Raw genomic sequence first — 24116 nt, 5'->3', positions numbered from 1 at the left:
ACAAGCTGTTCGACAAGTTTCTGCCCCCAAGAAGTCAGTCTGATGGTGGAGGGGCATAAACGGGACAAACACGTGATACCCCTGGGTCTCCAGCGTATTTCCTCCTGTAGGTTTGGCTCGCAGTAGGCGCTCAGCGAACGGAAACGGGTGCTAACTAGTATCATTTTCAACGCCAGTCCGCAAAGAGGCCCGTGGGTCGGTGCGAAAAGGAGGCGCTTTTTCTCCCCGGTCCAGGCCCGGCAATCGCTCCCCAGCGCGCCTGGCGGGGCGGCGCGGGAACATCCTGCCCTGCTCCTCCAGCGTCCTGGTCCCCGCTCGGCGCGCGAAGGGAGGGGCGCGGGGGCGCGCACGCAGGGTGTCGGGGGCGCGCTGGCCGCCCGGGGACGCGCACGGGCTGGTCTCTGCCCTAATGCGGCGGCTGGCGGCGAGAGGCGCTGCAGGGGACTCTGGGGAAGTGGCGGCGCCGGCAGCGGACAGCACCGACTGCACCCAGGGCCGGAGCCCGAGCCCTTGCAGGTAGGCGAGCGCGAACAGCAGAGAGATGGGGGTGGGGGTAGAACGGGGGTCATGGAAACCCATCTAGCGACACCCCCTTGTTCCCGCCCTCCTCTGTCCGTCTCCATCCCCTGACCTGTCCCCATCCCCCTCCATCCACACCCCCGACCCTTCTCTCCACGCTGTTACCTGCCCTGAATCCATCGTATAGTCAATATCTGGACCCCACCCCATCCAGCTCCCAACCCCGTCCGCCCCAACACCTTTTCTATCTCACTGGCTGCTTCCCCTCCCCCTTCCTGCACCTCACTCTCTTCCCCTTTTCCTTCTGTCCCTGCCTCATCCCCGAGCTCTGCCCTTACCTGTTTACCTCCACACCCCACTTTGTGTGACCCCTGTCCCTTCTGTTTTTCCTGCCCCGCACACCAGCCTCTCTCCTTGCCCTCCCTGCTCTGGTCCCCACCTCATACCCCCATCACTCTGTGTGCCTGTCTCTCCATCAGCTCCCTCACAGCTTCTGTCCTTCTCGGGTCCCCTCTGCATACCCTGTCCCAGCCCCTTCCCAACTGCCTCTTGGTTTCCTCCTCCACCATCTCAAGAACCCCATCTTCTCCCCCTTGGCTGTTAGCTGGGCTGCCACCCATCGCCTTCCCCACCTGCCCTTCCTGGTGCTTTTGTAGCCACATGGCTTTTACTGAGCCCCCCTCTCTGCCACTGGGCCCTCCTTCCCTGCTTGGGGAGGCCTAGGGCTCTGAAGGCCCTATGTACTCGCTGTTGCAGAATCCACTTCTAACCCCCTTCTGTATGTTTGATCCTATTCATGGCTTGGGGGCAAAGGATGCTGGGTGTTTGTAGGCCTCTCTTATGTTCCTCTTCAGCTACTCTCTTCCCCTAGTTGTTCAGATTTGTTTCCTAGATGCATGGGGGTGGGGCGGTGTTAAACATAGGGAAACTAGGACCCTTGGGGCAGGGGTCCAAGGAGATGGCTGAGCACCCTCTTCCTGGTCCTGATCTGAGCCCTGGGGATGCAAAGGCCTGGATGAGGAGCCCCACTGAAGGGTTGGGGAATTTTGGATTTTAGATGGGATTCTTCCTCAGCCTCCAAGTCAGCACTTTGGCATCGGGAGCTGTCATGAGTGTGGCCCATGGGCTGGGCTGAGTGGGCAGAGTGCTGAATCACCTAGTCTCTGGTCCCCATGGCAGCCCCTCTCTTGCCCTGAGCCGGGTTCTGTTCCTCATTCTTTCCTTGGCATTTGGCAGTGGTGTGTGTGTGTGTGTGTGTGTGTGTGTTGGGCAGAGATGCCTCTTTCCTCAGTCCAAAGGAGTGGATGACAATGTACCTTTTCTGCCTGTCTGTCTCCAGGCATGAGGGCCTGGTGTGTATTATCTACCCTTGGAACTGTGATGAGCCCTGCTGGGCCGCAGTCAAATCTCGGGCAAGGGCAGATCACGGGGCTTTGAGACCTGGTTGGGCCCGAGTTGAATTGTTTGTATGGAGCTGGAGACCAGCAGGTTCACAGCCCACCGAACTTGAAACGTACGTAGGAGAAGCCCAGGGAAAACGTGTGTGGAGACCCTGGGGATTGGTCAATGCCAACTGTGGGAGCAGCGGGCAGGGAGAAGAAGGAAGGCAGAGACCTGTCTCCCCTGGTTTGGGGATGATTGGATCTGGTGGATTTGTATTGCAGGAAGAATTAAAGAAGATGGGGGTGGGGTCTGCTATGCATCTAATGATTCTACCTTTTGTCGTGACAGAGCGGGCACTTCTGAGGCAGTAATTTCTTCCTCTTGTGTTTGGATTCAGCTGAAGGTGTGTGTGTGTGCGCGTGCATGTGCGCTTGCGTGCGCACGCGTGTTTAGAAAGAAAAAGAGAGAGAGAACGAGAATGAATAACATAGATGAGGAAAGAGACTCACTCACACTTAGGCCAGAAATTGTGTTTCCTGTGAAACAGGAAATGTGAAACAGGGCAGCCCGATTCCTGCCCTGGGGACCTCAGCTAAAATCCCAGGCCTTAAATTGGAGGTTAAGAGCAAATTGCTGACGGATCCTGTCCCTTCTCTGCAAGGCTCCCTCACTTTAGAAACATGAGTGGACTCCTTCAGCTCATGAACAGCAACTCTGAATGGGATTCAGGCAGTGCCCAGCAAGGGGTGGAGGGGCGGGTGTGCAGCTGGGGGACTGGCTGTCCTCTGCTTTGTCAACCTTCTGTGCCCCGCCCATCATGAGTGGGGGTGGGGCAGGAAGCTTCCCCTGGCATCAGCGTTCCCAGAGCTGCCAGCTTTTCCTGGCCCAGCGAGGAGGCATCACCTGGAGCCGTCTCTGAGAGCTGATTGGATTAAGGTCCTGACGTTGAAATGCTTGACTGCTTAAGTGGGGGATTCTGATAACAATGTACACATCTCCCAGTTTTGTGCAATGCACCTCATCCCTCATCCCTTGTTTGACATCACAGAGGCTTCAGCAGGGATGCATTGAGGCACACAGAAAGGGAAGCCAGCTCCCTGGAGAGCTGGAGCAAGACCTGACTAGCTCCCTGTGGGCTGATGCAAGCTGGGCTTATGGGGCCGGGCTGGATCTTTCAGGGGTACATTGAAGAGGTAGCTGGTATCTAGGGGTTGGGTTCTGGCTTTGGATATCCAAGGGGTGAGGCATAGAAGGTGGTCCTATTTCTGCAGTGACTGAGAGACAGGATTCCAAGGCTCCCATCACTCCGTTGTTGCAATGTGTCCCCTTCCCCTGGTGCCACTCTCCTCCAAGACCATCTGAGACCTGGGGTGTGAGGAGCATCACTTAGTCTTTAGAAAAAGAATTTCTTAGGAAACTAGAAAGAGAGAGGCAGAGAAGTTCAGTCTTCAGTCTGTTTGGCCTGGGAGAAGAAGGGAGAAGGAAGTAAGAGGAATTCAAGGCTGGTTACATACTTATTCATTCAACAAATACGAATTAAACCCTAGAGTGTGCTGCTCTGCTAGGTGCTGGGATCATACAGATGAAAAGAGTTCTCTCAGGGCTGCCAGTGTAATGAAAGAGACAAGTTATCAGACAAATAACATAGATAAGCTTGAGTGAGGACATGGGGACAGGGATGGTGAACAGCAGCATCTTTCACTCCAGTGGCATCAGCCCCCCCTTTACCGATGCTGGTTGATGTTGTCAGAATGGTGGTTCAGGGCTGACATGGAAGTTGAATGTGAGGGAGAAGGTGAGGGAGAAGGTAAGATGCAAGATGTTACCAGATCCCCAGCTTGAGGGGGAAGAGGGGATGTTCTGTGTGCAGCTGAACCCTGCTGGCTACTGCTTCAGCCTGAAGGGGGAACTTGGGGACAAGATCGAGGCTACTCAACTCTGCCATTCCTGTTTCCTAAGCCCTTGTATTTTAGGGGCAAAGTGTGGTCAGAATATGCTTAGAATGTCAGAGTGAGTGAGAGGAAAGAGGCCCGGGGGCTGATGGAGAAATAGCAAGTTCAGGTATGTGCTCAGAAACAAGGTGAGTAAAAGTATTGTGAACTCTGACATGGGTGGAAGGGTCTTGGAGTTCTGGGAGGTCAGAGTCAGGTGGGAGTCATCAAAGAGGTCCAGATAGGGGAGAGGAGGTTGATAGTGACAGGGAAATCCTTAAAAGTTACACTCGAGCACAGGTCACCAGGAACATCCATAGCTGAACTGGGAAAGAGCCTAAGGATAGAGACAGCCAGCCTCACCTGTCTGAGGAATCCATCCCCCACCCCTCCACCTACACATCTGATTTAGCTCATTTCATTAGTATGTCCTGAGACTTTGAAAATGTCCTAGGAACTAAGCTAGATGTTGTGTGTGTAAGTCAAGTGAGAGACACAGAAATGAAAACAAATTAAAATGCGGTACAAGAAATGCTCTACCGGAGGTAAAGGGATTCCTGGCATTGTAAGAGCATGGCTGAGGGGGCCCAGTGGGCTGTAGGACCTGGGCTGATCGTACCACACTGTTTGGACCCCTGCTTTGGCTAGAGCAGCCTGATGTCAAACTTTCGAGCCTTTACTCCAAATGCTCGGCTAGGGCCCAGGCCTAGTTGCAAGGGCAGATGTTAGATGCGTATGGCCTGGTCCTTGGGGCTGCAGGGAAGGGCTCTGAGAGCTAATGGCTGTGCTGGTGCTTGAGGAGGCACTTCCACAGCTTTGCTGACCTGGGATATTGGTCAGACTGTGCCAGCCAGCTTGAGATTTCTTGAACTACCCTCCTTTCCTTAGGTTTTGAGACAAGCTAGGAAGAATCAAAGTGGCATAATAGAATCGTCATCATTATAGAGTGCTTACTACGTGCCAGGCACCCTACTACATGCTTGGTATTCACCATCTCATTTAACCTTCATAAGGGTTAACGCTACAAAAAAAGTAGTGTTAGGATCCCGGTTTTACACATAATGAAACAGACCCAGAGAGGTTGTGATTTAAGATTATAGAACAGTGAGTTGCAGAGCTAGAATTGAAAATATATTAGTTTGACACCAAAGCCCATGCTCCTCTCCTGTGAGCTCTCTGACCCTGGTAGGACTGGAATGTTTTATCCACTCGTACGAGCCCCTGTAGGAAAATCTGTTAGAAGGGCTCAGTTAGCATGCATTTTTCAGTACCTACTTTGTCCTTCTGAAGGATACAGAAATGTGGTTCCTGCTTTCAAATAGGGGAAATAAGATGGAAACATGTGAAAACCCTTGGAAATAATACAAGACGTTGTATAATTAAGTCTTCAGGCCCTGGACAGTAAAATTGCAAAGGAAGGAGTTATGCCTCAGTATGGTTTGAGTCAGGGAGGTGACATGGCATCGCAGAAAGTGCTCAGCTTTTGACATCAGACGGACCTGCCTTCAAACCTTGGTTCTTTCACTTACTGGCTGAGGAGCTACAGTTTCCCAGTCTGTGAAATGAGAGTATTAATATGAACCTTGCAGAGCCATAATAAGGATTAAATGTGATGAGGCAGTGAAGGGCCCAGCACCCTCCCTGGCTGGCAGTAAACACTCGCCAATGCTAGCTGCTCTTCAGAGAGGGGTGGGAATGGAGCTGAGCCTTGAAAAATGGGTAGAATTTTAATAAGGAAGGGAAGATGAGAGTTTTCTAGATGAGGGAACCCACAGGGGTATAAGCAAATACTGGATGGGTTCAGGTTCTCTGGGAAAGAAGTGCCTTGCCTCACCCTGCCTGCTTCCCCCAGGTTCCTGCAGTACAGCCTTATAGAAAAGGACACCTTCATGAAAACCATGAGGGGGTTATGTTTTACTTCCAGCCCCAGCATTAACAGAGCTTAACTGTGTTTCTCTTTCTGTAAAACTAGAAGACTGCTAAAAGCCTCTAGTCCCAGAAGCCTGTCTCTGGTGTTCATGTAATTGATTAATTTCTTGTCTTGCCTTTCCTCTCCCCAAAGCCATGAAAAAGTGGGGATGCCTGGGGCCTGGTGGGGTCGTCCCCTCAGGCCGTCATTATCCCTTCCTGACTACTGTAGCTCCCCTCCTCCAGGAAGCAGCTGCCTGAGCATCTGCCTTCTCCTTGGGCTGCCCCTCTTCACTCTTCCCTTCCCAGACTGGGCCAGCCCCTCCTGAAAGGCCTCCCCGGCAGCCCCTCTCCCCGTCATTATGATGCTAATCGTGTTGTTAATTTTTCTGAGATGCAGAAAGAAAGCCCCAATCTGTTCTAATGAATTTAATTAGAGAGGGGCTTGGAGGGCTTTAGAACCTCTTACCAGGATCACAATAAACAGAGTTAACGAGATAAACAGCTTGGGATCAGCGGCTCAAGTGTAGGAAGGGAAGACTTCTGACTCAGTCCTAGAATGAGGAAGCCCCTGACACTGAAGTTGGAGGAAGGCTGTGTGAGCAGTTGTTCTCCAGGCGGTTTCCCTTTGGGGCTTGTTCTGCCTGCCCCACCCAGCCCCATGGACATAGTTGCATATCTAGTTTTGTCCTTAGGTCTCCGTCTGGAGAGGTCTTAGCATTTTCGTCATCATCACCAAACATTTATTGAACGTGGGTAAGGGGTACTGCACCATCTTCTGGAGCAAAATTGAGGCTCCTGAGACCTCATCTCCACCCTAAAGGAGATAAGAGATATATATTCAAAAATAAGGAACATTTGCTAATTCCAGACAGTAAATGCTAGAAGGATGACAGGAGGTTATATTGGGCTTAGATGATCTGTAAAAGCCTCTTGCATGGGTCTTGAGACCTCAAGACTTGAAGACTTAATGGTCAGAGCTGCTGGAGGAGGAGCAGATTCAAAGGCACACGTGTGCAGGGCATGTTTGAGTCATGATGAATAAATGGCATGGCTTGGGTGGTGGGTGCGTGTAATTTCCTGGTGAGGGAACAGTATATTGAGACATAGTCGTAGAGGATCCTGAGTAATGGAGCCTTTACTTTTCTAGCCTGGTCATACTGGGGTCTCACTGCTTTCCCTCTCCTAGCACTTAGGATGGTTGGCTTGGGGAAGGGCTTAGGACAGGATGATTCTGGCCCTTCATGCTGAACTCACTCTCCTGGATCCAGTTTAGGCCAACTGGGGTGGGTTGACCAGATGCTAAATTTTGTTCTCAGATCTTACGACTTTCTGGGATGAGAGTGAATGGCTGGCAGAGCAATTCCAAGGACTTTTCCCAGTGATGAGAGTTCCTTCTTTACCAATGCTGGCCAATTTGCTTTGGCACTTTTTTGCAAGTACTCAGTGGAATCTTCCAGTTCCAGGGTCAGTGAGTTTCGTAACTCTTCCCTTTATATTATTTTCCACTTTTATTTATTTATTTATTTTTTGACCTTGCTCAGCAGCCTGCGGGATCCTAGTTCCCGGACCAGGGATTGAACCGGCCCCCTCAGCAGTGAAAGCTCGGAGTCCCAACCACTGGACCGCCAGGGAACTCCCTCATCTCTTTATATTATTGAGTTCTTTGAATGTGTGTGTGTACGTGTATATGTGTGTTTGTGTGTACACGCTGCTTATGTTATTGAAATTATTCCGACTAGATTCTCATTCTCGTGTGATCTTTATTTGCATTACAAAAGTTATTAAACATTTCTGGGCCTTAATTTCTCCATGTGCAAGAGCGAAAGAGTCATCCCTGTATCCTATTGTATGTAGATCCATAAACTGAGTGCTTTGAGAATAGGATTTTAAACATGAGGAGGTACTATAACTATCGTTTTGACAAGAAGTAAAATATTGAGCTGAAATTTTAAGTCAGTTCTCTCTCCCCCGTGGAACCTCTTGACTTGTAAGACTAGTCAGAGTTTTATTTGGGGGCACCAACAAAGAGTATGCTTTTTGTTATTTTCCATAGTCTGTCTGGGCTTATGCATAATTAGTAATGGAGTCAGTACACTGCTGTCAGGTGTTGGTTGACCTATCCATGCATGTTTGTGTGAGAGACATTTTTACAATGCCAAGGTTATAATACCCGTTGTGCGGTATTTTCCCACTTGTTGGAGGTGACATGTTCTTTATGAAGGAAAATGCCTCTGAGGCCACAGGCAATTTTCCTGTGCTGACGTAGGCAAGGACAGAAACTAGATCTCTTTCTGATCGTCATCACACACTGAGTGGAAATGAAGCCTTTGTGACTCATGTTGGGAGCTAAACCAGGGTTCTCTGGCTGATCCCAGCTCTGAGCTGTGCCTTGGTTTGTTTTTACACAATGCTCTTTAGTCTTTGAAGCCTTTATTATGAGCAGAGCACACTTCTGGGTGGCAACTTGTTTTGAGAGAATCTTCAACTCATCGAATGTTAGAGATGGTTTAATCTAAGATCGTTATTTTACTGATCAAAGTGGCTAGTTTCTGGCAAAGTCAGTTCTTCCACACACCAGGCCACTTTAAACACTATATATGAACCTAGTAATGGTACAAGAGGGTATGTAATCAAGTTCCTTAAAGCATGATCTAAACTAGAAATGCTTTGAGGTGTCAGAGAAGAGAGGATATCAAAGTAGACTAAAGTCCTTTGGGAAGGTTTTGAAGTGAAACAGGAGCTGGTCTGGGTCCCTAGGGATGGGTAGGATTTGAATAGATAAAGGTAAGGGAATGGCATTTCTGGTGGGCTAAGGGAGCATAATTAGAGGTTTAGAGGAGGGAACTTATACTCAGGCATTGAATTGGCCAGGCTGGAGCAGTGGAAGCTGCAGCTGCAGGGACCAGCTGGGGCCAGACTCCAGAGAATCTTGAATCTGACTAAGGAGTTGGACTTTGTCTTGGTGAGGAGCATTTAAGCTTCTTAGCTGAGCTTGCTCTTGCTCTAAAGACAAGATTGTGGTGTTAGGAGAAGTGAATGGGAAATTCCGTCACAGGCAGTGGTGTCTGGGGATAGTTGCATCTGAAGGGGGTTTGGAGAAAAGGGGAGTACTGGAACTTTTAAACACTTGTTGGCTGGTCGGGAGCTTGTCGCTGTCCAGGGTGCTGAGCTGCCATCTGCAACATTTTTCTCCCTGATGATGCCAGGTTAAAAGGTAAAGCCAGGGGCTTCCCTGGTGGCGCAGTGGTTGAGGGTCCGCCTGCTGATTCAGGGGGCACGGGTTCGTGCCCCGGTCCGGGAGGATCCCACGTGCCGTGGAGCGGCTGGGCCCGTGAGCCGTGGCCGCTGGGCCTGCGCGTCCGGAGCCTGTGCTCCGCAGTGGGAGAGGCCGCAGCGGTGAGAGGCCCACGTACCGCAAAAAAAAAAAAAAAAAAAAAAAAAAGGTAAGGCCAGGAAATGCATGGAACCGCCCAAAAGGGATCTGGAAAACTGTCCTGGCTAGGACTAGGTAGCATGTGGGCTTTCTGGCAGCAAATTGGTCTGTCTGCATCATCTGACTTACAATCCTACAATCCTTGTGATGAAAGCAGAAGTTTGGGTTGGGAGAAACTAGTAATGGCCCTTTTAAGAAGGAGTGACCATGTGTGTGCACATACGCATGTTAAAATGACCCAATTTGTAGCCCTATAAATTTTGCCTTAGAGTCTTTGTATTTACATGAGACTCTCAGCACGTTGCTTCTTTCATTGTGAAAGAAGCAATGTGCTGGAGAGAGCAACAAAAGTTCCCAGAAGGCCCTACTCATTGCTTCAAATGAAACATCTAAATGTTCAACATTAGTGCTGTCCAATAGAGCTTTCTGTGCTGATGGAAATGTTCTGTATCTGCACTGTCCAACATGGTAGCCACTAGCCACATGTGGCTATTGAGCCTTGAAATGTGGCTAATGTGACTGAGAATTGAATTTTTAATTTGATTTAAATAGCCATGTGTGGCTCCTATATTCAACTGCACAGCTCTAATGTCAGAATCCTTGCAATTTGCACTTACCCTTGCATATTTGTCCCTCCTACCTAAACCTCTTTGACTTAGAGTAAAAATGGACTGTTGAATGGGGATGAGTTTGGACTGTTGAATGGGGATGAGTTTGGCACATTGCTGGAGAAAACCCCAAGCTGAATCTGAACTGAGAGTCCGCGCCTGGCTGTGAGTTTTGCCCTTTTTTATTGTCACGGTGGGGACAACCATGCATGACGCACTGCGGTTTTCCTTTCAAGGGCAAGGAGAAGGCTTCTTGGATTCTGGCTCTGGTCCCAGGGACCTGACCCGAGACTTTTTGGAGCCTTGAATGGGCAAGCAATGCAGTGTGTATGGCCCTGGACACTTGGCTTTGTGGTGAGGTGGGGTACAGATTTTGTGCTGTTACATCAGATGTTTGTGGGCATCCAGCAGAGAGAAGTTCCTGGTCTTGATCCGTCTCCTTTTCTGACTGTAGGCATCATTTCATCTTGTCTACCTGTTATGGGGGATGTGGCCCAGGATGGGGATGTGGGTCAGTGGTAGAGATACCAGAGGGGGAAAATGCTTTAAAATGCCAATTAATAGGCAAGTAATAATAACCTGTCAAAAGACTGGAGCAGAAAATTTCCATTGCATAGGCACGTGCCAGTGCACATATCCTAAACACATTTGACTTCTTTGGGTCTCGGGTCTTAGGCTTTCTATGTATAAGTCTGGTTTCCTAAACCAGAGTGTGTGCTTTTTGAAGCCATGCCTTACAGTTTTCTTCCATAGACTCTCAGTGTTCTGATAATCTTAATAAATGCCTGCTTGTTGAATAGTTCTTTGTTAGCCTGGAGCTATCAGTTTGACTCCTAGAAAATGTGTGCGCATGAATACAAATAATATTTATGAAGCCCCTGCTGGGCATAAGTCTCTGTACTTGGTACTGTGGGCAGTGACAAAGGAGGAGCCAGGGATGGTTGATCTCAGTCTAATGGGAGAGCAAAGGCAGGCATGTGTGAAAAATTATACACACACACAACTGATAGACAGAAACAAAGACTGAAGTGGTAGGAGGGATACAGAGCTGGGGGAGGGGTGCAGGATGCTGGAAGGGTCATTTTATGTATGTGTCTCTGTCTGGCCTTCTCTTGAGGATTCCCTCCTTCATGAGGCTTAGCTGGTACCAGCCACCCCCATGCCTGCAGTGACAGTGCTGCCTTTATGGTGGATCAGGCAGCTCACTGTCTCGCTGGGGCTGTGCTGAGGCGCTGCTGTCCTGAGCTTGCCTCTTCTGTGGTGAAGACACTCGGAGAGGGGGGAGGGGGAGTGGGGGCAAAGACTGTGTGGAAGGGGAAGAAACTCCTTTTTTTTCTTGTCGCTGAAATGGTAACAGGGTCCTGCTCTCAGATTCCCTCCTGGCCACAGAGGGGCTTGTTGGGACTCCAGCAGCTCTGGTACATGGAGCCCCGTGATGCAGGCTCAGGTGAGGCTCTGGAGGCGACGAGAGAAGCAGAGCTTAGTGACGTGGCTCCCCGAAGGCACCTGAGCCCCTTGCTCTACTCTCGAGGGGTGTGCCCTGCCTGGTGGGGAGCAGGTGGGCTGCATCTCCCAGCTGGGGCTGGGGAGGGACTTCTCTGGTTGACTCACAGGGAGGAGCCTGCCCTTTTCCATCCTCCACGAGCACATGAGTCACCTGGGATCTTGTTAAAGTGCAGAGGCAGAATCAGTAGGTTTGGATTGGGCCTGAGAGTCTGCATTTCTAACACGCTCCCACGTAATGCCAGTACTGCCAGTCAGCAAAGCACACTCTGATTGGCAAGGCCCTAGACGTGTGTTCTCAGCCTGGCAACGGATTAGCCTCACCTGGGGAGATTTTAAATGTGCTGCTGCTGGGACCCTCTCTATGCCAAATAATTCACAATCTCTAAGAGCTGGGTCTCGGCACAGGAATGTTTAAAGGTCCTCCTGGTGGTTCTTATATACAGCCCAGGCTGAGAACCACTGGCTCTCTGGATGGTTTTTCTTCTCCCTCTGATCTGCTTTTCACCTGGCTATTCCTTCCTTACCCCAGGAGATGATAAGTGCCTCGAAGGCGCACAATGCCTTACCTCACCAGCCCTGCCCCACAGCTGTCCTCAGTCAGCATGAAGGTGGTCAATGGCTCGCGCTATCACTCTGGCCACTGCTCCCATGGATGTACCACCAGCCATGAGGAATCAAAGAATGTGGCTGGCTTAGAGCAGACCCGTGCTAGAACCAAAGTGAGTACCCAGTCCCTGGATCCATGCCCAGAACATAGGAAACTTTCAGGAAGTATATATTGAATGGATGATTATTCCATTGTGGGGTAGCAGAAAGGGCACTGGATTAGGGATCTGAAAACCAGATGGATTAGGGATCTGAAAGGACTAGAGCAAGTTATCTAAGCTTCTTTAGGTTTAATTTTCTCAATTGTAAAATGGGGACAATAATGCCTACCTAATAAGACTATTTAAATAAGAATAATATAGGAGAAAGGGCTCTATAAATGCTCGTGTTGTACAGATAAGCGATTGTGTAAGAATTCATTTTAAAAGTGGCCAGCTGAGCTATAGGTATTGGTCTTCCAACCCTTGTTCTACAGGCGCTCCCAGGTCCCACCATGTGTGCCTCTGTCCACAGGACAGCCAGGGACTAAGGGACGAGCTGTTGACTGGACACCTGCCCTGTGTCAGGGCCTATGCTAGATGCTTGGCTTTTGTCATCTCATTGATTCATCACAACCTTGGACTGGATGTTTATACCCATCACATGGAATAATGGGGGCTCAGAATGGGCCCAAAGTAGGAGAGCTCTAAGTGGCAGAGCTGCGATTGGATCTGATTCCAAAGTCTCCTAATCCTGGCTTATTACCCAATGGGCAACTCTGAATTCCAACATGGGGCTGATGGTCCCTTGTTTGAGAAGTTTCTGTGTCTGGGAGTCACTTGTATTGAAGAGTGAGGTAAGAGTCTGAAACTTAAGTCTTAAGTTTCTTACTTAAGTAAGAAACTCCAGTCTTCTGTTAGGGAACGTTAGGGTCCAATGGCACCGAAGTCTTCTGAGTCTTGGCCCACAAGGCACTGTAGAACCACTGCTCTGAGTCTTCATCAGGCCCCAAGGCGGAGGCTGTGACACTTTCCGCACAGAAGAATCACCGTCTGTCCCACAGTCCCCTCTCTGCTTGACAGAGCCACTGAACCCAGCTCTCGTCTGTTTTGCCTACCGAGGTTTACCTTTCATTCTGGTGCTAAAAGAAAATGGGAACATAAAAGGGGACAATCCCAGGAGCCTCCCTCCACACATATAACATCGACAGAATATTTTCATCATCTGGTGCTCGTGTTCCTATCCAGCGGTGTGTGTGGGGGGGGGTCTTCTCCAATAGATTTAGCACTGAGAGGAGATCCCAATGTCTGTTGTTCTGCCCACCTCTCTAGCTTCAGCAGTGCTGCCATTATGACAAGGACACGTCCTGGCAGAAGTCATCCTGGCTAAGCTATTCAGTAAAAGAGCGGGGAGGGCCGAGTTGCATGGTCTGACCAGTTATGGAGGGATCCACCTAGTCCAGGTGCTTATCTGTCTTTACCTGGAAGAGTTCTTTAACTCAAGATCTTATCACATATTAGCTGAGACTAACAGAATCCACACTGGGAGAGAGAAATATATATATATATTTCACTGGGACAGGAAACTCAAGCATGACGACACAGGCACTACACGTATCCCATGTTGGGCCTTTGGATATAAATTTCTGCTCCTCACTGAGAAATGACTAACTCTCTGTTCATGTATCTGGTCTGCATTCGTCCTCTTGCTGTGTTCCAATTTGGCTGATTTTTTTTCTTACTCATTCCATGAAATTCTGTGCTGAGATACTGCTTTCCTGTGTCAAAGCCAGTAGTATTACAGCATCCAGACTTCTCTTAAGCTTTGTTTATGAACTGTTCAGTGTTTCCTTTTAAGTGCAGAGTGTTTATCCATTGTGTGGCTTCAATCTTTTCTCTGCTAAATCTCCATTTTATATTTTGGGTTTCCTTTCTCTTTCTCTCTGAGTGTCCCTAGGGTTTTCTGTTTCTGAGAACTCTGAAACAGAGTTTCAGAGTTTCTGGTTGTGCAGGTCAGCGTGCTGCCGCTCTGATAAGAGTAAGGACTTCCAGTTAGGCCTGGGCTAAAAAATGAATCCCCTATCACCTGGAAGCTTGGCCACCCACGACCTATCTGTGTGACACCGTTAAATACCCTATCTGACTGTAGAGGTCTGGGGTCTTAGTGCTTAATCTTTTCACTCCCACGGACGGTGGCTGTTCCAGCACAACCTGTCCTGGATAGTTTAGGAATCAGCGTGAGCCTACTGGGCTTCTGGGACTTGGGTGGGTTTGGCTGGTGGGCCCCAGGTCTCTGGCTCTTTTCCTTCTTCATCTGGCTCCCTTCACAGCAGCGGGGGCCTTCATGATGCATAGACATTGGGGAATGTGGAATGTGCAGGTTAGGGGAAAGTCAAGCTAAAAGGAAATGTAGTAAAAGACTATGATGCTGTGTTGCTGGATCCTTCTGGAAGGTTCTGGAAGGCTGGTGCGGGAGTAGGGTCAGGACCGCATTCTGAGTCAGACTGGGAAAGCCCTCTCTGAACACATTCCATGGTTCCTCTGCATTTTTTTTTTTTTTTTTTGTGGTATGCAGGCCTCTCACTATTGTGGCCTCTCCCGTTGCGGAGCACAGGCTCCGGATGCGCAGGCTCAGCGGCCATGGCTCACGGGCCCAGCCTCTCCACAGCACATGGGATCTTCCCGGACCGGGGCACGAACCCGTGTCCCCTGCATCGGCAGGCGGACTCTCAACCACTGCGCCACCAGGAAAGCCCCCTCTGCATTCTTAAACCTTGAAAAATAAAGAGAAAGCTTTTGGATGGCACCCTAAAAAGTTACAGTGGGGGCTTCTGAGAGCAAGAATGCTTTGTTTCTCAACAGGCTGGTGACATCATCTGGGGTCTACCCAGATGCTGGTATGTTGGGGACAGACCAAAACAGGCCAAGTTCTACTCAGTGGTGGCTAAAGATATTCTGCTGGCTTGGACTCTTTTTGCTCCAGATCATTTATCTGCTTTCTCCTCTTTCTGCCCTCCCAGGTTTGTTTTTCTCAGCTCCCAGTGTGGAATGCTCAAGGGCATGCGTCCGGTCTTGCAAGTAGAAGATAGTGCAAGAGCAAGGCCCTGGAATCAGGCTGCCTGGATTCCAGTCTGTCTCTCTATTCACTAGTTGTGTGATCTTTGGCGAATGACTTAAATCTTCTCTAAGTTTCATCTGTAAACCGGGGAGTTAAATAGTGCTTACCCTGCATGGATTTGTGAAGATTAAATTAGATAATGCACATGAACCCCTTTGCATAATGCCTGGGGTTAAATAAGAAGTAGCCGATGAAGGTGAGCTGCTGTTGTTACTTCCCCGCCTTCCCTTCCTTATAGTAGCTTCATGCCCAGCCTTATTCAAGTACACCTAACAACTTTGGGGAGCAATCAGAAAATATTTTTGAGCCTAAAATAGTTGCTCATTTGTGTGCTAGGTACTATGAGAATTACAGTGGAGAAGGAAAGGCAATCTTTGCCCTCAAAAACCTTGTACTCGGGCTTCCCTGGTGGTGCAGTGGTTGAGAGTCCGCCTGCCGATGCAGGGGACACGGGTTCGTGCCCCGGTCCGGGAAGATCCCACATGCTGCGGAGCGGCTGCGCCCGTGAGCCATGGCTGCTGAGCCTGCGCGTCCGGAGCCTGTTGCTCCGCAACGGGAGAGGCCACAGCAGTGATAAGCCCGCGTACAGCACAAAAAAAAAAAAAAAAAAAAAAAAGGGCTTCCCTGGTGGCGCAGTGGTTGAGAGTCCGCCTGCCGATGCAGAAGACGTGGGTTCGTGCCCCGGTCTGGGAGGAACCCACGTGCCGCGGAGCGGCTGGGCCCGTGAGCCATGGCCGCTGAGCCTGCGCGTCCGGAGCCTGTGCTCCGCAACGAAAGAGGCCACAACAGTGAGGGGCCCCCGTACCACAAAAAAAAAAAACCAAAAAACCTTGCACTCTAGTTGAGCAAGCGTACCAGGCATCCATGCATGGTCAAGATGACTAATTACACAAAGTAATAAAGAATAAATGCAAATGTATGGTTTGGACCACATAGTTCTTGGAGTTTAAGAGAGAGTTCATTTTAATCTATGGTAGTTTGGAAGACTCAAGGAGGAGATTTAGAGTGGAGCTTTACTCTTTCTGTGCTCCTAACAATCTCATTAGGGAGTGTCTTCAAAGGGGACGAGGTAGAAATTCAGAAGAAATGGACAATCCAGTTATCCTCAAGCCCTAATTTTCTAATTTCATGCTGGCCACACCTGTAACGAAAAAGGATGGTGGGGAGAAAGGCGTGACTTTCCTGAGGTACAGACACAGTGAGGAAATCAACACAAGGTTAATCAATGAAACGGAGGTAGAAGTGAGACCACATATCAGTCCAGAGTATGAGAGTTCATTTCTTATAATAAGCCATTTCAGTTCCCTCGTTTTGCTCCCTGTAATCTACTTGTATCCTTATCATACCCTTGCCACACCAAGTTAATACCCTGAGCTAATGTGTCATTTCCACTGTAGAGGTGGGGAAACCAAAGCATAGAGAGTTGGGTGACCGGTTCAGGAAGCAGCATGAGTCAGAGCAGAGCCAAGCCAAATTATCTACCTGTGGATTCCCAGTCTAGCTCTCTCCTGAGCTTCTCCTGGGACACAGGTCTCAGCTGGTGTCTAGCATAAGGCAAGCCCTGGATCCCTAGGGAGACGGAGAGCAGTTCAAGCCGCTCTGGCCCAGAACACCATGTGACCATCACTGCACTCTCCCAGCTCTGGCAGCGTTTCAAGTCCTGGTCTCAACAGCCACGGGACTTGGTGGCCAGGCCTGGGAAGAGCCCATTGTCTTCTTGCATGACCACTGGCTATGTGGCTGCTGGCTGGCTTGCTTGTTCAGTTTTCATTTGTTTTGTGTAGGCTGCTCTGAGCCCTATATTCAGCTGCAGCTGGGCAGCTGGCACCTGCTCAACCTTTGCCCCAGTCTATCCTAGAATTCTCCACGGTACTGATGGAAGACTGCTGGCTCTGTGTGTGTAGGGCTGGGGGGCAGGGGGGGAAGGAAGGTGTTAAGCTTCCCGAAAAGTAAATCTCTTTCTCTACTGGGCACTCATTCTGGGAGGAGATAACTCAAGGCTGATGTGTGACTGTATTTTGGGAGCCCCTGTGGTTTTCTTCTTTCAGATGTGTGTAAATTGACCTTGGTTATCAGCCTGACCACCAGTGGGAGGACAGGAAGTGTACTGTGGTCATGGGTTCTAGGCATTTAGTCGCTGTGACCTCCCCCATCCCTGGTTGTTGTCATAGCAGCAGCAGCAGTAGTAGTAATAATAGGAAGAGTGAGGTTAGAATAATGACAGCTGCCAGATACTCAGAGCTTATTATGTGCTGTGGGCTTTTAATAGGTGTCTCACTCCACACTCACTTATGAAGTATTTTCAGTGGCCTTGCTTTACAGGCAAGGAAAGGGAAGCACAGGGAGCTTGATGGCTTTTTTCTGAGGTCGCTCGGCTAGTAAGCTGTGTGTTCGGGGCTTCAGTTCAGACCCTTCTGATTCCAGTCAGGTTCTATCCTACTGAGCTCTTAACCTTCGGTGTTCTCCTGAATGCTGAGAAGATCCTTCCCTGCCAGAAAGTCCACTGTAACCCTGACCACCACCCTGTTCCCTCCCGCTGGAGTAAAAGGCACAGGTCTGACCAGCTGATGGATTCCTCGGTTATGGGGAAGCCTTAGTATCTCATGGGTTTCTTAGACATCTGAGCTTGGGGAGTCCATCACTTTGCACGGGAGGAGGATGAAGCCCGAGGAAGGGACTCACTCAAAGCTGGCAGCAACCTAATAGCAAAGTGAGGAGTAGAACCCAGCCTCCCGGCTGGTAGCCCAAACTTGTCTCACCACCGTCTACTTGTAGAGCACCTTTGCTGCCCCACGCCTCTCCACCCACCTACCCCAGACGCCAGTGTGAGACAGTGGGGAAGGGGGAGGGCCAGGCCGAATTCTCTTTCCCACTGGGCTACTGACTTCCATAGGCAGGGGAGAGTCCCGACTAGCTCTTTCCTCCAAAGTCCACAAGCCTCTTTTCCTTTGTGTCGGTTACCCTCTGGTGCACTTGGGAAGTCGGGGGGTTGTAGAGGACTTGACTCTTTCCTGCCACTCCGCACCCCCTTCTACCTTTTCTCTCCAGAAAATTCCACAAACCTAGTAGGTTATGAGAGACTCTTCCCTGGCCTGGTGACGGATGCGCTTCTATCTCCATTTGAAGACAGCCACTTTGTATTTTGCATCTTTCCCCATAAGCAGGAGGCATGGGGGGTAAGGAGTAATGGTGGGAGTTGTCAGGTTCGTCTCTTTCTGAGGTAGAAGCTCACAGGATCCCTCCAGAGCCAGAGGAACTCGATTGCATTAGTCTCAGCTATGTTGTGGATAAGATGAATACAGAGGTGGATGGCAGTCTGGGTCTTAGGGACTCATTTCTGGCTCTGCCTTTGTCTTCCCATTAACCCACTGGAAACAGTGATCATTTCCCCATTTCCCAGAGGGACACACTGAGACTCAGGGACCCAGAGCCCCAACCAGGGAAGTCTTGAGAATTCATCCTGTCCTTCTCATCCCTCCTGTCCAGGAACTGACGCTACCTCTTAGCAGGGATAGAAAGATTCAGTGGGTTGGATACAATCCCCTTTGTCATTATTTTTTTTAACAACTTGTATTAAAGTAAAGCATATATACAGTAAAGTACAGAAATCCACATTTTATGTTTCTTAAATGTTAGTTTTCTGGTTATAAAGGTAAAAGTTATAAAACTTGAAAAAAATTAACAAACAAAAACCCCAATCACTTAGAAATAAGAGCCATTAAGATTTGATGTGCATGTTTTCAGTTGATCTTATCCTGGTTTGAGAGTTATTGCTAGAAGTCGGCCACTGGGGACAGAGGACAAGGACAGGGGTCCTGGAGGGTCCTTTGCCCCTTCTCAGGATGTTTCATTCCTGGTCCCAGCTACAGCCTAGATTCTGATCTTTATTTTTTTTATTTTTATTTATTTTTATTATTAGCTTCTGATCTTCACCTGCAACTTAGAAACATTATCATCCCTGCCCCAACTGTTAGTAAATCAAATAATTAGCAGTAACACCGTGCAAGCCATTATTTGAATGACCCTGCATTGTTCAAAGTACAAAAGTCAGGTTTGACACGTTGGGAAGAGAGTCCTAGAGCATTTGAGGCCAGGTGTGGCCCAGGGAGACCAGTTTTGGCCTGGGTAAATGCTGCATGTTTACACACATCTGGATTGGTGTCTGCCTCTAGCCTGCTTCTCAGGCCTCCCTTTGGGGCTTTATTGAACAAGGCTTGGAGGGCAGCAGCCACTGAGTAGGAGGATGTGGCCTCACTCTTGGGCCCGTCAACCCAACTCTTTGCGTCTGAGCCTCCCTGCAGAGATTGGCTTCCACTGGGGCATTAAGTCATTTTACGTGGAGTGTTCAGAAGAGTACTTGGTGCTGCGAGAGCTCTGCCAACGTTCCTGGATACCATCGTCATCCAGACCACTGTCTCGTTATCCAGGCTGGGACAGAAACTGTCAGAGCCGCAAGGGACCTTAAACACAGGCTACTCTGTGAGTCTCAAGACTTCAGCCTGCATCAGAGCCCCCTGGATGGCTTCTTAGAACACAGGTTGCTGGGCCTCACCCCCACAGTTCCTGAGTCAGGCCTTCTGGGGTGGGGCCCAAGAATGTGCATTTCTGACAAGTTCTCAGGTGTTGCTGCTGCTGGTTCAGGGACCGCACTTGAAGAACCACTGATCCACCTCTTTCATTTTCGCAAGTGTGAGCCTGCTATAGTCTGAAAGCTTGTGTTCCCCCCAAATTTTATATGTTGAAAACCTAATGCTTAAGGTGATGGTATTAGGAGGTAGGGCCTTTGGGAGGTGATGGGGTCAGGAAGGTGCTGCCCTCATGAATGGGATCAGTGCCCTTATATAAGAGACCCCAGAGAGCTAGCTCATCCCTTCCACTGTGTGAGGACACAGCAGGAAGGCAGCCGTCTGCAGCCGGAAGAGGGTCCTCACCAGAACCTGACCGTGCTGGCACCCTGGTCTTAGACTCCCAGCCTCCAGAACTGTGAGAAGTAAATCTCTGTTGTTTGTAAGGCACCCAATCTGTGGTATTGTTTTTGGAGCAGTCCGAAGGGGCTAAGCCAGCATGGTGGACCACACCACGTCCTGGTCCGTTTATCCTCTGGGACGTGCCAGCAGCTGGGTCGTGAGGGGCTGCTTTCTTGATGGGATAGAAACTGTCCCAACTCTGTGGAAAGGGGACAGATACAGCATGACCCAGGGGTGAGAAGGAGAAGCAGGTATACAAATCCTGGCCCTGCTACAGTTCCATTTATTCATCCAAGAAACAATTATCACGTATATCCTGTGGGAAAGGAGCTGTGCCTGCTGCTGTGCGGCCTAACCAGGCAAACAGGCCCTTGACAGGGCCTCACCCTCAGATGGGCTTTGGAGCCATCCTGTCACTGCTGGCTGCACAGGGAGAGGAGAGAACTCAGAGTCAGGAGACTGGGTACTGAGCCTCACTCAGCCCCGACTCACCAGGAGACCTCAGCTAAATCCTTCTCGGTAGACCTCAGTTTCTTCATTAAAAGATTCAGTGCAGGGCTTCCCTGGTGGCGCAGTGGTTGAGAGTCCGCCTGCCGATGCAGGGGACACGGGTTCGTGCCCCGGTCCGGGAAGATCCCACATGCCGCGGAGCGGCTGGGCCCGTGAGCCGTGGCCGCTGAGCCTGTGCGTCCGGAGCCTGTGCTCCGCAATGGGAGAGGCCACAACAGTGAGAGGCCCGCGTACTGGAAAAAAAAAAAAAAAAAAAAAAAAATTCAGTGCAGCAGTGGGTGAGGTGACGGTTGAACAAGACCTGTTCCCTAACCTGTAATTCTAAAACTCTGGGGGCTCTCAAGTGGTTAAAATGTCATCTGACTTCGTTTCTGTTATTTATTTATTTAGTTAGTTAGTTAGTTAATTTTTGGCTGTGTTGGGTCTTCGTTGCTGCGTATGGACTTTCTCTAGTTGCGGCGAGCGGGGGCTACTCTTCATCGCGGTGCGCGGGATTCTTATTGTTGTGGCTTCTCTTGTTGTGGAGCACGGGCTCTAGGCGCGAGGGCTTCAGTAGTTGTAGCTCGCGGGCTCTAGAGCGCAAGCTCAGTAGTTGTGGCGCACGGGCTTAGTTGCTCTGCGGCATGTGGAATCTTCCCGGACCAGGGCTCGAACCCGTGTCCCCTGCATTGGCAGGCGGATTCTTAACCACTGCGCCACCATGGAAGCCCCTTCATTTCTGTTTTTAATCAATTAATACTTTTATTCCATTTTCCCCTCCTTAATATGAGACAGATTGGGGCTCTCCTAGCGTGTGAGGTGTGAGGACTTCGAGGAGATTAGGTACTGTATTATCTTCTGAACACTGCTGACTGCAGGGTGCTTTTGCCCTCAGAGTTTTAATTTGCTTCTCTTCTTAGTCATCTATTATTGCGTTTATCCATAATGAACCATGAGTGGAGGCAGGAAACATGGACCGTCACGGAGCTAATGAGGAACACAGTAATAATGATTCTACAAATTTGCCCGAAGATGATGGTTACCAGATTGTACTCATTTGACCAGAATTTTTATATAGCACATCAAGATGTTTCTAATACTCAAAAAAAGTGATAAATATACCTAAAGTGGATTTTCATTTACTGGGAATAAATACTTTTTACACCTATAACAGAGAAGTGCGTGTAAATTAGTCTGAATACTTCTCTCTTGCAGAAACAAAATTTCAAACTTACAAAAAGCACCAAGGATAAGAATTTCCAGCTTCAGGATGTGAGAGCAGCTTTTGACTATTGTTGTATCTTAACATTTGATTCAATTACTATAGTGTAATTTGATCCCCAAGCCTGACATGATATAATATGCCACCTAAAAATGTGTTAACAAATCATGCTTCTTCTTATATAGTTAACCTGAACTAAATTGGACAGTATGTGCGCCTTGCTAAATTGGGAAGGGGGAGAGTCAAATTTATGCATGTAATAACCATTATTAAAGATTGTGTTAAAACCGTACTTTATAAACATTTTAATAATAATCTGATCTAAAATAGCATATTTTAAAACTTAAAGATATGCAAAAATAACCAAATTATGTTATCATTTCCTTGGCGTGATTACAAGACAGAAAGATGGGAAGTGTTAACAAGAACAACTTCTGAGGTTCCTTCTGCCTCTGACACACTAGGATTCTAGGATGGTGCAGGGTCTGAAAACCATGATGAAGAACAGGAGAATATGTTAGTTTGGGGGCTGTGGACACAGTGTGCCCCCTTTCCCCTAGATTGTTGTTGGAAATGGGATTAGACAAGGTCTTTGAGGGTCCAGATGTCAGAACTACAGAAAGCAACATTCTGTCCAACTTACCTAAGAACTTTCTAACCATTAGACTCATTGGATTATAGAGTTGGATGGGACGTTAGATATCATCTGACCCTATAAGAGCTTCCTCCAAATAAGAAGTGGAGTGAGAAGCCTTGCAAGGAGTGAGCTTTGTGTCTTAGGGAATGTTTAAGCAGAGGCCAGTTGACCCCAGGCCTGGGATGGTGGCCTGCTCTGCTGGCCTCAATGGCTGGAGCCTGCTAGTGGGGCTCAGAAATGAGTGTGGCCAAATGGTCACTGCTCTCTCCCCTAAAAGTTGTCTTTGGCAGAGGTCAGTCCAGGGATGGATGAGTTTGGGGCCTGGTCCTGGGACTTCTGGGAGCACTGCTGTGGCACCATGGGGGCTCTCACCAAACTCTTAGGCATGCCTCGACTGGGTGAGCTGGCTGGCGTGTCTTCAATGGCATCAGAATTTTAGCTACATGTTTGAAAGAGATGCTAATGGCCTGGTCTGGAGGAAGGGCCCTTGGACTTGGAGTTGGGACACATCTGAGGCCTCACATAGCCTAAAGCATCTTCTGCACTGTCAGTAGACACTGTCTCCATGCCACTTCCTCCCAGCCTGGCTTGCCTCTTTTCTGACCACATTAACAGATGGGAAGCAATGTCACAGAAAGCCCAAACCCTAGATAATCTACAGTCCACATTTGGTTTATGAATGATCTACTGCATATCATTTTTACACAGATTATCTTTCCTAATTTTTCTTTTGCTGAGGCTGAAAACAAACGCTTTTATATACTTTGAGCCCCTATTAGAAGTGGGGTACCCACTGCATTCATTCAGGCTCAGAAGTAAGCTATCCTAGGCCTGGACATTTGCTGCAGATAATTGATTGCCTTTAGTTCCCCATAATCCCATTAGCTTATATTCTTATATGTTAATTCTCTTCAACTTTGGTCATTTCCTGTGTGTGTGTGTGTGTGTGTGTGTGTCTCCATATACCCCATTTAGACTTGACTGGCCTCTCCAAGCCCCAGCCTAGGGCCTTCTTTCTGTATCTTTCTATAGTCAGGGCTCAGTAACTGGCTCGCATATTATTTTGGGGTGCAGTTAAGATGAAGCCAATTGAAGCATAGGGTTTATAACCCTGAGCCAGTCCTTCATGTTCTTTTCGTATCTGAGGGAGGCATTTGCTATGTGCGTGTGTGTCCTGAACACAGCTGTTCACACGGTGCATACCTCCTGGTATGGTGTCAAACCCATGCCAGCCCCTCTAGATCTCACTGACATATGTTGAGAGACGTCTCTGATGCTCTTGACTTGTCCACTTGGAGAGTGAGAAGGGAATCCCCGTTGGTGAAGGTGTGAGTGAGTTTCTCAGTGGGGTTCTCAGGACACACCCTTTCCGCCTGCTACTCAACTGGATCTCCGCTGGCATAGGAAAGAGGGAAGGGGGAGGGGCTAGAGAGAGAGATGGGCCACCGGAGAGCTGATTGGCTTCTTTTCTGCTCTCCTTGAACGGGCTCCAAGCACGCTTCCTGACTGTCTCTCAAACCTAGACTTGACCATTAGCATAACCTTGCTGCTAGATTGTTCGCTGACTGCCCTTAGGCTGCCTCACTCCACCTTCCAGGACTTTCTGTCTAACCTATTCACAGACTCTCGGCAAGGGCCAACATCCTTGCCACTTCTCTTTCCCTTGCTCATTCTGATATCTGGGCCATGGGTCCATCCCACTGCGAGTGGGGGCTGCGTGTAGGTGGCCTCAACTACTTCCACTTTCCCCACCTGGGCCGCTTCATTTTGTGGCAGACACTTCACCCAGGAGGTGAGTACCTGTCTTG

General features: G+C 49.1%; 1 protein-coding gene across 1 annotated transcript in view; it reads left to right on the top strand.

Annotated features, from left to right (window-relative positions):
- The first annotated feature begins 376 nt into the window (after positions 1–376).
- The window catches only part of NFASC (neurofascin), a 189361-nt gene continuing 165621 nt past the window's right edge, over positions 377–24116 (top strand). The window contains exon 1 of the mRNA XM_067729273.1: positions 377–516. The gene's annotated coding sequence lies outside the window, so the exon portion shown is untranslated. The remainder of the gene's footprint in view (positions 517–24116) is intronic.

The sequence above is a fragment of the Pseudorca crassidens genome, chromosome 2 (assembly GCF_039906515.1).
Source record: "Pseudorca crassidens isolate mPseCra1 chromosome 2, mPseCra1.hap1, whole genome shotgun sequence".
Lineage (NCBI taxonomy): Eukaryota > Metazoa > Chordata > Mammalia > Artiodactyla > Delphinidae > Pseudorca > Pseudorca crassidens.
Note: the sequence above shows the minus strand (reverse complement) of the source record. Positions and strands in the feature narration are given on the sequence as shown.